Source organism: Erpetoichthys calabaricus, chromosome 9 (assembly GCF_900747795.2).
Source record: "Erpetoichthys calabaricus chromosome 9, fErpCal1.3, whole genome shotgun sequence".
NCBI lineage: Eukaryota > Metazoa > Chordata > Cladistia > Polypteriformes > Polypteridae > Erpetoichthys > Erpetoichthys calabaricus.
The window spans coordinates 146,786,489-146,801,136 of record NC_041402.2 but is presented as its reverse complement, the minus strand read 5'-3'; positions in this window follow the sequence as shown (position 1 = coordinate 146,801,136).

Below are 14,648 nucleotides of genomic sequence, written 5' to 3'. Positions count from 1 at the left end.
TATCTATCTATCTATCTATCTATCTTATGAAAAATTAATGAAAATATTTAGCTTACTATGTTTTTCCTCCTCCAAACATGTCAATTACTTTAACCATCTCCTACTGAGTATACCCTTGCTTGAATAAGCTTCTGATAATATGCAAACCTATAGCATGAAACATTTTGATACTAGAAAATATACATATTTTACAAACTATTTACGAATTTTTAACAATAATAAATTTGAAGCAAACAGTGTGCAAAACATATTAACTCCTTATGGGATAATCATTGTGAGGTGTTAAATTTAAATTACATTACAATTGTATTATTAAGGCCAGTAACTTATGATCAAGGTTTTATATTCCAATGACATGTGGATCTGTGATACAAAACAAGATATGTGCAATAAAGCAACACAAAAATTACATTCTGAACAATAAATCTTCTGAAAAAATAACATCTTTGTTGAAGGCCATGCATTTTGTTAATGGGACTTTCTCAAGAAAGCAACTTTTTAAGTATTTTCAATAACTGGCAAGTGGTTATACTATAGATAAAGTATGGCATGTGGATCTGTGATACAAAACAAGATATGCACAATAAAGCAACACAAAAATTACACTTGAACAATAAATCTTACTGAAAAAATAATGTCTTTGTAGAAGGGGAAGAGGGAGGAGAGCAGAGGTAGGAGGGGTGATGGATTTTGTCAAAGGAAAGAATACTGACGCAGTTTTCCTCATAGGGAGGAGGAATATTTTGTCGAAAGACGGATCCCACTTTGGCAGAGGTAGTAGGAAGTATTTACTGTATTTGAAATAAAAATTCACATTGGAAAGTTGACCACAATGGAATAAACAAATTGATAATAAGAATAATTGACTTTTAACATTCAGGAATGTCACTTTAATGTCTAGAAATTACTTAGGCACCACATCTAACATTTACATTTGACATGCCATATTCTGCTGACTTTTGTTATTTATAGTATATTTAATATTTGTTATTTGCCTTGGTTTTTGACTTAAAGATTGATATTATAGAAACCATTTTCTCTCAAGTGTGATATTTTCTATTCACAATAAGCATTTGCAAATAAAGCTTAATATTTGAAAGCTGAATATGGTATTTTCTAACTACGTTACTATTTAACTTGAAATTTGCCATTTAAGCTCTGCCATTACCATTTACAGTTGTATTTGAAAATGAACTGATCCATTTACACTGGACATTGGTTATTTTAAGTATAAAAAGACACACGTTTGGACAGAGAAACTTGTGTAATATTTGACATCCTGTAAGCGTAAAAATATACACTACAAAAAAGATTTCATTGATTTGAAGTATATGTTGACATGCATTGTTTTCGAGAAATTGTTCTAGCATCTTCCCAGTTCTTCATGGCCTCACACTTTCCCTAAAGGGCCTTATATATGCTGACAGGATGGAGCACCCCCAAGAAGCTCCAGTCTGTGCATACTGACATGGACATGTATGCAATGTTTGGGAATATGTGTTACTTTTTTGTGGAAGGTCTATACACGGACTGCCCCTGTCATTTCTGTTTGGTAGCTCCTTGCTAGTCAGGCCACCAATTACATTGACGACTCCAGAAAGGTGCACCACTAGTGTCTGTCACAACTCTTATTTGTATTATTGTAGTCAATATAATGTAACTTAATTTATACCAAACATTCAATTGGGCATGCCAATGATGAAAAATTACTAAAGAATAATTTTTATTGGGATTATACAATTAGATGAAAATGTGATTTTTATTTAATCTGAGCTACATAAAATTATTTCAGTTTTAAATTATCCAAAAACCTTTAATCTGAATTGAAAATAGTAGCAAACAGTTTACTCATTTATCAAAAATGTTAGAATAGTTGACTGAATGCTTTGCCCAGCTATGCAGAACCACCCACATACAACTTTGCCTTACCTAGAATTTTTTACTTTTTCTGAAGTAATGAACGCGTGGGTGGACTGCTAAATGATTTATGATAATCTTACACCCTCAGAACATTAATGTCAAGTCATGTCATTAGAATGCTATTTCCTACATTTCTTTTTATGTAAAATTTAAATTGAGATATAAATTTATCACAAACTATCATATAATATATATATGTGTATATATATATATATATATATATATATATATATATATATATATATATATATATATATATATTATAAATTGTTTACATATATTTGTTTACATATATTTCAAAGACATTGCTTTAGTTTGATGCAAAATTGTCTTCATGCCACTGAGTTTGGGTGAATGGGTGTGGGGCTGAGTGTCCTGTAAGATGGACTAGCTTCCTAGGCAGTACTGCTTCCTGCTTTAAATGAAATACTGCTTGAATGGGCTCTGGGTCCTATCAGCTGCGAAACATAATGAACACTATAAGAAAATGACCAGCCCAGTCCTTCACAGGGCACAATCCTTCCCAGACACACATAGTCACAGCAGGATAATCTGAAGTGTGGTAAGTGGACAATGTTACCTTCTGCGCCACTGAAATTTTCTCTTTTTCCCTTTCCCTTTTTAAATAATTACTTATTGTGGCAGGCGGCCGGGGTTCATGCCCAGCCAGGATGTCACTGCACTATATCTTCATGGGGAGCAGCCCTGGATGGTGCAATACCTCCCCCTGGATGCTAAATGGCCACCCCCCCCCCCCACCCCCCCCCTGGGTTGGAGAGGTGCCTCGGGTTCCCGCAGGGCTCCATGGGAGTTGGAGTTGGGTGCAGCCCTGTTGGGTCCCACAGGCACTGCCAGGGGGTGCTGCAGCTGGGACTCCTGAGCCCCTGTGGGCAACATATTCACCACACCCGGAAGTGCAGCCTAAAAATAGAATTGTCAGCTATTCAAAATTAATTGGCAGATTAATTCTATCCACTGTTCACAAATTCTATCTTCTTATATAATACGCTACTGTGGCTGTTCGTTTGTCTGTCCAGGATTTTAATTCACCTGCAGCTCGCAAACCATGTGACCTATTGACCTGAAATTTGGTACACATATACTATGTGACCTCTACTGTCTGCTTTCAAGTGATGATTTTTATTACTCTTTTTATTTTCATTTTATTATAAAATCAACTCTCGGAAGCGCTATGGGCGCCATCCTTATCCCTACCACCTTCGCCGTCACTTCATCTACCTCTTCATGCCGTCACTTCCTCTACCTCTTCATATGTTAAATCATTCTTGAGGCAGATTGAACACTTAAGTGCCAGCTTAAGTGAAAAATTAAGAAAAACATACTAAGTAATTGCAACACAAAAAATGACTTAATCAGTTTTAACGCGAAAAGATACCGATGGAAGAAGAGAAGAAACGGGCCACTTGAGTGGAGAAAACAAGAGCTGATTAGGAATCAACAAGCATATCAACCTCTGAGCAAACGAATGCTAAACGTACAGAGAAAGAGTATGAAAACTATGAATGCTCAAGTCAAGTGTATTCTCTGCACGGTATACAGTGCGTCGTTACTGGTGTTACAATATTTTACCTGACATTGTTAAATCATTCAGAAAGACAGCAAAAGGTGAAAGATGTTATCAACTGTTATCTCAGTTGCCTTCATTTAGACCGTTGTGTATTTGTAATGCAGACTTTAATGAAGCATAAACTCTTTTTGACTGAAATGAAAATTGACTCATCTAGTAAAGAAAATATAATAGTTGCACCCATTTATTGCAGTTCAGAGAAGTGACACTCATGCACACAGGTCCAATTATGAATCACTAATTCATTGGTAAATGGCTGATGGGAACACCCTTTTAAAAATTAGCACAGACATGAGAAGTATGTGCAAATTCTACACAGCCAGTGCCTCATTATTTAAAATTAAAGTTGAATCAAACTCTGAATGAGGGCATGAGTTGTGAAAAGATTTAAAATTGTTTGAGCGACAGAATTGTTAGACATACAGAAGCAGAATATACAAAGAACAAGTCTGTGTATTTTTTTATTCAATTGTACTGTAGTGCCTCCATATGTATAACTTGTGCCATATTTGGTGGAGTTTAGCTCCAGTAATATGTAATACATAAAGGTGCATGTGTTTATGTTTGTTTGTCCATATTTAACTTCCACCACATTTGGCACAGATTGCCCATTTGTACACGTTTTGTTAAAAAATTGAGTCTGTGCCTCCACCCTGGGTGTCACTAGCTACCCTTACTAGTACAGAATAATAATTGATTTGAAAACACGCAGTCAAATCTTTTTTTTTTTGAGAATTTGAAATTTTACAGGATTGCCTGAAATTCTGTTTTACAACATTAATTCATGTAATGCACCAGTTTCAAAACAATGTCATTTATTTGTAAGTATTAACATAGAATCCCAAAGAGTATGATATGAGTCATATTGAATTGACAGGGTTGCCAAAAACAAAGTATGGCATTTAATTTGATTTGGGAAATACAGAGAGCAGATCATCATTTTTTTACAGTACTTTTTAAAAAATATACCGGACTCCCCTTTGACATGGCATGCAATAGTGGTTATAATTATCATATTGCAGGATGTAGGTTTAGACAACTCCAGAATGTAAAACCTTTGCTATATTAGGTTTAAGGTTTAAGAAGCAACAAGCAGTTTACAAATACTATTTCCTGTACTCATAAAGTGAATAAGAGCTTGAGTAAATGGATGAATAGATTTAAATGTTTATTCTTTATTGTAAGTTTTATAACACCATCTAGTGTATGCTTTGATATAAATTTATATTAGCTATACATTCAAGAGCCTCCTGGTGTCTGGTCATGGTACTTCTTTCATTTGTATTTTCTGATGTAGTAATCAGTTGTTATATTTGTTGATAATGTGTTGTAATCTTCTTTTAACTGCAAAGTGTCTTGTGATAGCACACTCTATTTTGGCAGCTATGTAAAATAAAACATTTTGATTGATATTTAATATAATGTATTGATCTGATGTATTTCCCATATATTAAAGTAAAACCTTTCAATTGGTTTGAGAACTAAAGAGTATTTTTGCTATTTCTTTTTTTTCAGAATTGCAATAGCTGGTGTGAATGTCAGCAGGATACTGAGGTACACTGTAAGGGTTATTCCCTCCCATTCAGGAGTAAGCATGGACCAAGGCAGGATTTCAAAAGGAAACCTGAGGGTTGAAGGAGGCAACACCATGGACGGGACATTAAAAACTGTTGTAGGAGATCATCAGGTCATGGTTTAGTCCTCCCAGCCTGACAGAGGAGCAGGAGGCCACCGCCTCACTCCGGCCACAATTATGGGTGTTTGCCCCTATAATAGGGCAGCTGTATGCCTCTGAAGAACTTTGTCTTCTTTAATCTCAGTAGAATATAAGGATTTAAAGTAGTCTCTAAATGTGTGCATTATATTTTTATGGTCAATGATTTTGTCTCTGTTTGTGCTGGTGATTTCTGGAATTGCATTGCGAAATTCTTGCTTGTGGATTTGTTGCGCTAAGATCTTATTAGCTTTCTCTCCATGTTCATAATAATGATGTCTTCATTTAAGTATGAGTTGTTCAGTTTCTTTAATTGTAAAGAGGTTCAGCTCTGAATTCAGACCCTGCCTTTTCCTATGAAGCGTCTCACATGGACACCTGACATATTCTACTAATTTCGTTGATTAGCTCTGATACCTTCTTGGTTTCTGATTAATATTTGTGGGAAAGATATGAGATAATCTGTCCTCATAAGAAGGCCTTCAGGGTTTCCCAGAGTGTTACTGCAGAAACCTCTGAGGGTATATTTGTCTCTAAAAAAATTGATTTGCTTGGATGTAAATTCTGTATACTTCTCGTCTGCTAATAAAAGTGGATTAAGACACCATCTAAGAGATGAGTATGTGGGGCATAGTGATTTTAGCTCCAAAATCAAGGGGGCATGGTCAGAAATAAAATAGAACTTTAACCAGGAAGTACTTAATGGCTGGCTGGCTGTCCAGTGCCCTGCAAGTTTTCCTGGGTCCCTCTTTAAAAGTAGCTCCAATTCCTCAGCAGGTAAGCTTGGAGATGGGAGAGCAGACCAGACAATGACTCTCCTGGTTAGGAAGAGGAAGGAATGACCAGAGGTCTGAAGTGAGGCAAAGAGGAAGGAAGATATTTGTGTTTAGATAGGCCCAAAAGGGGCATAGTTATTTTTGTTGTATATACATTTACTTTATATACTGTATTTTCCTTCCATTATATGCTGCCTGGCATACAAAGCTTCTATTAATAAACTCTTCTATTTTGTTTGCATGTCGTCCCGGGTTTTGGAGTCTGTCAGGATCACCCCCTGCAGATGGGTCATTGCCTCACTATCCCACTTTCAAACCAGATTTTGCCTGTAGTAGTATCATTCATTCAGATTATTAGTGTGTCAGGTTTCTAAAACTGTACTAGGGGGCTCCTGTACTAGGGAGTATTGTGACAACGCAACGTATAACTGCCCGTGAGTGAATATCATTTCTTTTTCTCTAATAAATAATCCGACTTTTTCTAATGCTTGTCCCTGTGATTTGTTAATTGTCATAGCAAAAGCTATTCTCACGGGAAACTGTAAACATATAATACAAATGGCATATCAAGATCTCCTTTGGTATCTAATGTTATTAGCGGAATATATACTACATTACCTTTCTTGTTGCCTGTTAAAATTTGCATTGCTTCTCCGTGATCATAAATATACACCTGACGGAATTGTGTTTTCTTCGAAATTAAACTTGTCGTTGCTTTAATTGTTGCAGGACCACAGATTCTCATAGCGTATTGTCCATTATTGTGCAAATGTACGTTTTGAGCATTGAATGATGCGAAGGCAAAAAGATCATTGTAGACTCGTATATTTTGCCTGGGATGTTTGTGGATTGTGTGTGAGCTGGCACCTTGCCCTGGGTTTGTTCCTGATTTGCGTCCTGTGCTGGCTGGGATTGGCTCCAGCAGACCCCCGTGACCCTGTGTTTGGATATAGCGGGTTATGAAATGACTGACTTACTGACTAACTGTTTGTGGGTTTCACTTTCCCCAAACATCAAATCTTTTAAATCTCTTGGATATGCCTCCTTATTGTGCAGAAACACTACTTTTCCCTGCTGGCAACACAAATTAGACGATCTACAAGTCTCTGACTTAAACTTCAAAGCCTTACAATACAGTATGTACATACTTCTGACATACAGTATCACCTATGTCCATATATTCAATCTCTATTCGCCTTCCCATTATTTCACTGAGTAATAATTTCTCTTTGTTAGCGTTAATGCGATCTTTACTATCTTTTTTTGATACTTTCAAATTTTTCTGCTTTTATATTCTGCAACTTGCTCTGCATGTACTATATCGCGCTTACATTTTTTATTGTGTCTTTTCAATTACAGTTTTCACTGTCTCTAACCAGCTCTGCATGTGTTTCGCCCCCTCATTTTTGAACCTCTTTATGCCGTGTTACTTTGTTTTCTACACTTTGTTTTTTATTTCTGCCCTCGCTTTGTCCTGCTATTTTTTCAATTACACCTTGATGATTATCTTTTTCGAGTACTAATTTCCGTTTTTTTGCGCTAATGCAATTTTTACTATCTTTTTTTTTTTGATACTTTCAAATTTTACTGCTTTCATATTCTTTACCTTTCTCTGCATGTGTATCATGCCATTGTTTTTCTGAGCCTTTCGAATTCCACTGCTTTCATAATCTCTTATCTGCATTTTTTTTATCTCCATCGCTTTTGGGTCTCTTTTCTCTGCGCTGCTCTTTCTTCTTCGCTTAGTCATTGATGTTTCATCTAGAACGTATTGACCTTATACGCTTTATATGAGCTGAGAGCATAGGATCTGTTTCTGCTAAAAGCCTTTACATGAGTTTTGATGACCGTGGTCTTATTTGAAAATGGTTGTAAGTAGTGCGTGACTTGCAAGAAACTCACGCTCCACGTCCCCACGAGACGGTCCTGGGACAATCTCTTGGCACCACGTCTCATGTTTAAGGTCCCCGCAAGACGCTCCGTGGCCAATCTCTTTAGTCTCGCGGGTCTTTTAAGTGTCTTCCAAGAAGATCACGTCTTGTCTCCCTGGTCTCCCTTCCAAGTTCCAAGATTTTTTTTTTTATAATAGAGAGATAGGTAAAATTTTTAAAATGGTCCAACTTTTGGAAATGATATGTTACATTAGTACAAATTGTAGAAAAGATATTATTATAATATTAATGTATTAGTTGCTAAACTAGAGGACTGTGCATTAGAAGAAAAATGTCGACAATACATTTTTAAATTAATATGTACAATGACAGCATAAATAGTAAATAATGTAAGAGAATTAGTAATAGGGCATCATGTAGCTCTAGACACTTTCTTCATTTAGGATGCAGATATACTATGGACAGAAGCTCCTCCTCAGTCTCTCTGAACTGGTCTTCAGGTAGCGGCAGATTTTCTTTCAATGTAGCACAGAGACAATGTCATTGTTGGGACAGCTGATATCTCTGTTAATTTTCTTTGCCCTGGTCTGACATTGCTTGGTATATTATTGTGAAATTTTAATAATTTTTTACAAATTTCAGTATCTGAGCATAACCCTCCACCTCATCCACATTGTACACCAGCTGCTTTAGAAAGCTTGCATTGCATGAATAAGTTTGAAAAAATTGTGGTTAGTGCAGAGCTAAACAGCACCATCCTCTGGCTGATTATGGCTCTGGTAGGATTCCACCCAAAATGAAAAGCATACACGGTGAAATAATTTGATTAAAGTCCTGATTTCATTGAGATTATGATTAAGGAAATAAAAATTTCAGTTAAATGAGAAAATGAAAGGTTACCTTGTGTATACCTGCAGTAGGAAGAGTGTGTCACATAATAACATTTATCTGATTATTATTTCAGTTTTATCTCAAAACATCAGTTTAGTGCAGGGGTGGGCAGATTCAGTCCTGGAGGGCCGCAGTGGTTGCAGGTTTTTGTTCCAACCCAGTTGCTTAATTAAAAACCAATCCTTGTCAATTATTTAATTGCATGGCTTGTTAGTGCTTTAACTCTGCCATGTCAGGTCATTCTCATATCCTAGATTTATTTTCCTTTCTAAGGATATCATCCAAATGATTTGAAGTCTAAAACAGATGAGTAATTCTCAGTGCTTCACTTTTTTCTCTTCACTTTCCTTCCAAGTATTTAATTAAACCAAATAGTGCGTGATAAATACACACAGGTGTAAATGAAAACAAGCTAAATGGAGAAATGCTGGTCTCTTTTGTCATTTGCATGGCATTGCTAATTAGGAGCAATTAAAAACCAAGAATACAGCTGTTTAAGACTAAAATAAGCAATAAGGGTTCAAAATCTTAACGAGCGAGACAACTAAAGTGAAGCTGAAGTGTTACTTGAGCAATAAGGGTTTCTTATTAAGCAATTGGGTTGGAGCAAAAACCTGCAGCCACTGCGGCCCTCCAGGACTGAATCTGCCCACCCCTGGTTTAGTGTAGGCTGCATGACATAAGAGAAATTCATTTTGTTTCAAGTTTCTAAACAAGCTATACCATTTGTTTGACAAGTATCCGTCTTGGAGTACAGCAAAGCTTTCAATGGCCTCACATAGCTGTAATTGATTTAGATAGATGCACCACGATTTAAACTATTGATTAGTAAAAAAAAAAAGCATCATTTCAAAAGTGATCCAGCATGTTGTGTATCACTATACAATTAACAATTACAGCATAATGAGCAAATAATAATCACTTCATGAAAAATATCAGTATGAGTGAATGATTGAACTAAAAATGAGTGTCAGGATGACAGAGTGTATTGTATTGCTAACTTTTAATAATCCAGATCAGTTCTAGAATAGGATGCAGTTCGTGATGCTGATATTTATATACAACACAGTCCAGGGACTATCAACAGTGTGAATGCACTTCTCATGAGTTTATTCTGTGCTGTTTGTGATTTCTATACATTTTAAACCATTGTTCTTTTCTGCAACTTTTCCTTCTGGTTTATGTATTTGGACTTTGTTTGCCTTTAGTTTGCTTATTTTGATGGCATTGCCTCTGCATTTTTGGCCTCCTTGGAGGTTTTTTTTTACCATAGGCTTTGTTTTATTTTTTTATTTATAAAGATTTTTCATTAATCTCTTTGTCACTAGCTGGGGTTTGACAGTATTTCCCCAACTAATAGGCATTTTTTTGGGGAGTTTTGGGACTTTTATGCTTAGAAATCTCTTCAGTTCATAATAAGCAAAGGATTGTACAGCATCTGAAAGAGTTAGTATATAAGATGTCAGAGTCTGTGGTTGGATCTGACTGTACTGCCTCTAGATGCAGAGACATGGTAAGAGCAGGAGCATAGGTTGTTAGGCAGATCTTTAAAGTAAACCATTTATTGGAGCAGACAAGGGCATACTGTAACCATCAATAAAGGTGAAAGTCAGAAACCAGAGATGATAAAGTGAAACAATATCATTAAGTTTAAAAGAATTTTAAAAAATCATTTAAAAATCAGTTAAGATTTTGAAATCGTAGACTTGGTCATTGTCACTAAGTTAGAAACAATCCAAAGTAAATGATAAATATAATAAAAAAAATAAAATGGAAAATGTCAGTCAGTCAGTCATTTTCCAACCCGCTATATCCTAACACAGGGTCACAGGGGTCTGCTGGAGCCAATCCCAGCCAACACAGGGCACAAAGCAGGAACAAATGTCTGGATAACAATTCCCAGAGATACATGAAACACTGAAGATATAAATGAATCACAAAAAAAATTTGGCATTTAGGAGACTGTGTCAGTAAATGCCTTCAGATTGTCATGTGATTGTTCAATAATTACCACTGCCAAATTTCCTATCCAGCATTATAGGTAAGGCAAAAGTAAACTGAATAATGCAAAGAAAGGTATGATAAAAATGAATGGGACAGTAAATGTGGCAAGACTCTTGTCAAGAATTTGTGAATTTTGAAAAAAAGAAGAAATAAGGTTTCTGAATTTATTAAATAAATGGCACTAATTATTGCCAGATCTCATTATTGCTTACTTAAGTCTGAAAATCCTTTTACTAGATATATACCTTTTTTAAGGCTAGTTGTTAAGGACAAATATTTATGGAATACTTTTAACTGTACAGTAGTTGAGTGTGAGGCAGAATTGCACTAATTGTAGCAAGACTAGTTGCCTTTAAATATATATTGACTAATAATTATGACACATTTGCTGTAGGACAGTATGCTGGCACGTATTGATTAGTATTGCTGCCTCACAGGTCCCAGAGTCTTGTTTTGAGACCTGGCCTGTTCACTGTTTGTGTGGAATTTGTATTTTATCTCAAATGTGGACATTTCTCCCTCTTTATGAGTGAATGGGGAAGTTTTCTTAGATTTCTATATGAATCTGAAAGATCACGCTTGCATATATAATAAACCAACATGTGACAAATTTTCAGCGATAATAGTTTCGAAAGACGGAGATATTAAAGACAGAGTTGATATTTGTGTTTATCCAAAAGCAAAGCACGATTCATTGCAAGCGGCAGATACGGGAAATGACTAGTGCATAGTGCCCGCATGGGGGTTGGCGAGTGAAGCTAGCAGGGGGCAGAGCTTCCTAGTGTTCTACAAATTAATGATGTCCAATGAGATTTTCTATACTACTGTGTGCTGGGATGGTAAAATTACTTCAGGAGTAGCCCAAAGGCATGGTCAGTTATGGGATGCACTCTCCACTAATTGAAGGTAATAGCAGATGAGAGAATGAAGGTGAAACTGAGTGCCATTATGAACAATGCTACATATCTTCTTTTTGATACACTAGCTACTTTCAGCCAATGACTTATTCAATATGTTAAGAAACGCTAATAGAACTCCTTTAAACCTACAGGAATGTGCCTTTACACTGCCTCATTGTGATTGTGACTGCTCTTTTAATTTTGGAAGTAAGTCTGGAATGTATTTTAAGATGGTTGTTGTTCTTTGTTATAATATTTATTTATTTATTGATTGAGCTTCCATAAAAAGCTAAATTGGACTTTTGGACAAATAAAGTGCTTTCTAATGTAATCTAATCTAATATCCAAATGAACTTAAACACCAAAATGTTTAATTGTACTAGAAATCACAATTAAAGATAAAGGGTTGGAGCAGCAAATTATGTTCCCTGTACATTACTGCACATACTCACAAAAACAAAGATTGACAAAATACATCTTTGCAGACAGGAGTCTGCAATAATCTTTCCAGACAAAGGAAAGATGGTGGTGCTGCCAGTTTTGAAGTCAGTTAGGTGGAATAGGGCGGGATCAGGTGCCTGAAATTGGAAGTAACACCAAGTTTTGTTGGACCATCATTCTCTGTATCTGCTGAGAGAGGAAGAGGAGATGATTAGGAAGCACTACCAACCCTCAACTCAGAGTGCAATTGAAAGTCAGCAAGACCTGAAGTTGTTTCCCAAGCATGTGTGTGTAACATCACCTACAATGCCAATTCTCATTTATTACCTGTGCTTATGTAAACAACAAATAGTTTTGGATAGGTTAAAGTCACGTGAGGGGTGTTCAGTAATTTACCTACCAAAGTATAATGTATTTATGTTAAAGATCTGAACTTGACACTAGAGATCAGAACATGGTTTGGCATTCCACACATGCAGTTTCAGCTCATTTCATATCAAACACAACTACCTGCAATTTAACAAAGAATGCGACAAACTTGGAGAATTGTTGCATCATTAAATTTTTTACAAAGTAAGGGAAGAAGCCAGAGGTAATCCATGAGAATTTGAATACTGTGTAAGTAGTTCTCTCATGAAAAGTGGACAGACATACATACAGACAGACAGATGAACCAGACATCTCATCTGGCACATTGTCCACAGTCATCCTCATTTTATGATGTCAAAAATTAGTTCCAAATGGGTTTACCAAATAGAGGCAGTAGATCAGAAAGCATGTTGCCAGGAATTCAGTCACGAGAAGTTTGACCTTCTTAGAGCAAATCCCACTGACTGTTTTGTCACAAATTGTATTGCTGATGAAATGTGGGTTCATCACCATGACCCTGAAGCCAAACAAGAACCCATACAATGGAAGAATAAGAGCTCATCAACCACCTTCAAGAAATTTTATGTGCAGCAGTAGGCCAGAAAAGTCATGGCGAATGTTTTCTAAGATAAAAAAGTCATTGGAATTAATACCAGACAAGTCAATCTACACTTTCACACTGAAGTCATTGCCTGAGGCCATCGAGGGAAACTGTCGGTAGATATGTTGTTGCCCCACAGCAATGCATCATCCTGCAAATCCCAAAAACTGAAGACAGCTATCAAGAAATGAGGGTGAAATAAGTACATGCATATGGAAATCGATTACTTTTTCAGCATATTTGAACATGGTGTATGCATTCTCATAATCTTAATTAACAAAATGCAGATTTGTCATGTGGTAAAATTAAGTACACCCCTACATCTATCACCACTTCAGATCCATAAAAATAGAATCAGGCATTCCAGATTAGGGAGTATGCAGGTGGATCCTGTCTCATTTAAGCTGCAGATATCTAGGGTCTGGTGTTCTCTTTGCTATTAACATGTGTGGTGCCGCCATGTCAAGATCAAACAAGCTCTCTAAGGGCCTCATAAAGAAGGTTATGGATGCTTAGAGATTATTGCAAAGGATTCAAAAAGGTAACCAAATTATTTGAAATGAACCATTCTGTTGTAAAAGAAAATCATCTACAGGTTCCATGGATTTCAAACTACAGCTAATTTGTTCTGGGGTGGCCGGCCCAGCAAATTCAACCCAGGAGCTGACCATTTGATGCTTAAAGAAGTCTCCAGGAACCCCAGAATTTCATTGCATGATCTGCAGGTAACTCTTGCAAACGTTGGTGTCAAAGAGCATGCATCAACAATCAGAAAGAGATTGAACACATTTGACCTGCATACAAGGTGTACCAGGAAAAGGACTTTGCTGTCCAAAAGGAACATTAGAGCAAGACTATAGTTTTCTTTTGAATATAAAGGCAAAGACCAAGCCTTCTGGAACAAGGTGCTCTCAACAGATGAATCAAAGTTAGAGATATTTGGCCACAGCAACAGTAGATATATTTGGTGCAAACTGCAAACAGCATGTCAAGAGAAGAACCTCGTACCAACAGTGAAGCATGATAGTGGAAAGTTGCTTTGCTGCCTTAGGGTCTGGGCAAGTTGCAGCAATCAAATCAACAATGAATTCTGCATTATATCAAAGTGTGTTTGAGGAGGATGTGAAGCCTGTCTGAATGTTGAAGTTGAACAATAAATTCGACCTTTCAACAGGAACAATCCAAAGCAAATCCACCAAGAAATGGGTTAAAAAGAAAAAAAAATGGACATTTAGGACTGGCCTACTGAAAATCCTGATATGAATCCCATTGAAATATTGTGAATGGATTTGAAATGGGCACCACGTGTAAGAATACCCATAAACATTTTGCATCTGAAAGAATTTTGCATGGAGAAATGGTCAAAAATTTTTTCGAGTCTATGTCAGAGACTGGCAGTTATGCAAAATGCCTATAGAAAGCCAACTCTTCTTAAAGGGGGCAATACCAGCTTCTGAAGCCGAAGTGTACATACTTTTTCCACAGTAGACCATTACATCAATTGATATTTTGTACAATAAATATTTGAAAAGGCAAATTTCCCTTCTGTTTCA